This window comes from Nelumbo nucifera, chromosome 5 (assembly GCF_055504915.1).
Source record: "Nelumbo nucifera cultivar China Antique chromosome 5, China Antique-T2T, whole genome shotgun sequence".
NCBI lineage: Eukaryota > Viridiplantae > Streptophyta > Magnoliopsida > Proteales > Nelumbonaceae > Nelumbo > Nelumbo nucifera.
In genome coordinates this window covers 14,256,330-14,259,111 of record NC_142653.1, presented here as the reverse complement: position 1 = coordinate 14,259,111, position 2,782 = coordinate 14,256,330, and the positions used below count along the sequence as shown (strand labels likewise).

Below are 2,782 nucleotides of genomic sequence, written 5' to 3'. Positions count from 1 at the left end.
TTCTGATGGGTTTTGAATGGGGTTATCATGAACTGAACAAATATAAAATGTTCCTCAGACTCTCAGTTTTGAAAAGGACATAGTGCATATGGAATGGAAAGATTTTTGAAACAAACAAATTCTTCCCTTGCAAATTCTCTCTTTATATATGGTCAACAAAATTTTTCAAATTTTCTCACAGAATCCTATACCGGAAAATTTGTTGCATTCTCCCTCTCACAGTAATATGTTAAATCTATCAAATGCACTACTGAATTAATCATTTTCACTGATGCATTCTAAATTTCTATTCTTCATTTCCCTTTGGTATTGTGATTTTACATACAAATCTTCAATATTTAAAAATTATTGGAGGGAGAACATCTCACCCTTCTGCCATTGATCAAGCAGAACTCTTTGCAATCTTGTAGGTCTTTTTAGAATTATAAGATTGGAGGCAAAAAAAAATTGCATTTATTCGAACAATCTTCAAGTTATACAGGCTCTACACAAGGACTCTCCTCACTGGCTTTTGCAAAGACCAAGACTTTAATTTCCAGTTAAATTCTCATGTTTTGTTCAAACATGTAAATGGAACTTTTAATATTCCTACTCACAAGATTTCCTTCAGGCAAAAACTCATCCACTACATTATTAATAACTATCGTGAAGGGATCCGAGAGTCGAGCAGTTGGTACATATTTCTTTGCTTTAATATATTTTGTTTACCTTCCAAAAAAAACAAGCAAAAGGAGTGAGACTTTGAGAGGTAGAGTAGTTGAAACATACACACAAACACATCCATGAGAGAGGAATACTTTAGTCCCTCGGAAAACTATGCATCATAAGTTCATATTGTAAGACTGCCATCACTGAGAAAGCATTGTACAGGTTCTTTTTTTTAACTTTAATTTCAAGTTGGGCCACACCTGTGACGCTAATGAAAAGGATCTTGTTTTTCTTTTTGATGGGCGCCAGTGGAAAAGATCAGGAAAGCCGAGCCAAACCTGATCATCCAAAGGGCATCTTCTTTTCCTATAACTCAACCCTAGCTGGTTGCCGACCATAACCAAAACCAGTGACTCAAGCTTAGTTATTATCAGACAAGTGCAGTAACACTCGAGATCGGCTTCAGTCAGTGCACGTCCTATATGGGGCCAGTTGGGCCTACAGAAAACCCATGGTCTATGTCCACTGCATGTGCATGGAATATATTCAGGTTGGTCCCACCATTTGCCAATTAATCCCAAATGAATAAGTGATCAACATCCACAGCGAGCGAGCGAGAGAGAGAGAGAGAGAGAGAGAGAGGCATGGAAGAAGGTCATCCTGTTTTTCCCACAAACACAATCCATCTTCTTCTTCTGCTGATCATCATCACACTACTACTCTTCAGCTCCCGGCCGGGCGTTTTAGCCTTACAGCCTTCCTGCCAGAACAAATGTGGTTCCCTTCCGGTGAATTACCCTCTTGGGACAGGCTATGGCTGCGGCTCCCCTCGGTTTTACCCCCACATATCCTGCTCACCAGGCGGAGACCAGCTCCTCTTCACAACCCACACAGGATCTTACCCCATCACATCCATATCCTACGCCACCTCCACCATAATCATCACCCCACCTCGAATGTCCACCTGCTCCTCCATGCATTCCTCCCCAAACTTGGGACTCGACTGGCCCAGCCCCTTCCAGCTCGGCCCCTCCGTCTTCATCCTCTTGTCCTGTCCACCTCCAACTTCATCCCTCACCGTCAAAGGCATACCCATCTGCGACTCCACCAACGCTCACCTCTGTGCTTCCATGCACACCTGCCCCGCTTTGCTCTCTCTGGGTCTGTCTCTCTTCTCACCTACCAACACTTGCTGCGTCTACTCACCCGCCAATCTTGACACCAAGGGTGACCTCGACCTCCATGCCTTGAAATGCGCCACCTATGCGTCGGTCGTGTCGCTGGGGGACTTCCCGACGGACCCCAGCCGGTGGGAATACGGGGTGGCGTTGACGTATAGTAACCAAGTGGCCTTCGATAATAACAACTACGTCACCAGCTGTGAGGCCTGCCAGAACACCGATGGGGTTTGCGGGTATGCCCCTCCGCGTAATAACTTCGTCTGTGTATGTAAGAACGGCGTTAACACCACCACTGACTGCTACAACCAGCTGCAACTTTGGAACTCGGCGTCACTCCTCAAATTAAACAGTACGTTTTTCATTTTTAATTATCATCGTTTAATATATTGCACTAAATATTATTGATTCATTTAGTTCCGTATGAGATTTTTTTTTAAAATAAATTTTGCAGGTATGATTTGGGCGATGAGTTGGTTAATTCCCTTGAGCTTGCTTGCAGTGGCGTGAAAGTTACAGAAAGCATCTGTTCCCTTCTTTTTCTTTTCCTAATTTGCCTTTTTCTTTCTTTTTATTTTCATTTTAACAAACCAAAAAAAAAGTTGTTATTTGATGTGGAAAGATGAGTAAGAGTGTAAGAAAGATCCAACTTTAGAAAAGAGTACAAATTTCTAAAAGAAAGCTTCTTGAGTGGATGCCTATATAATTCACTTAACAAGCAAAAAGGCGAATGAAGTGCGCATTTAGGTGAATCCAACTGAGTATGCATTCTTCTTTTTCTGGTAGTCGAGTCGAGCGGGTATAGAGATTAAATTAGTTTGGGAGATCGAAGTTGAGAGAGGGGGGTATGACCGTATGAACCATGAATGTAGCCCTAAGCCCATGGACTCCGTATAATTGGAACAAAGGCTTAGATGATGATGACCTCGATGTAATGAGAAAAGCTTAGAATTTCG

General features: G+C 42.4%; 1 long non-coding RNA gene across 1 annotated transcript; it reads left to right on the top strand.

The window, feature by feature from the left end:
- Nucleotides 1-1,249: 1,249 nt before the first annotated feature.
- Nucleotides 1,250-2,507, top strand: LOC104604747 (uncharacterized). Its single transcript, XR_016075914.1, has 2 exons — nt 1,250-2,178; nt 2,281-2,507. It is a non-coding gene; the product is annotated as an uncharacterized LOC104604747 (long non-coding RNA).
- Nucleotides 2,508-2,782: the final 275 nt, after the last annotated feature.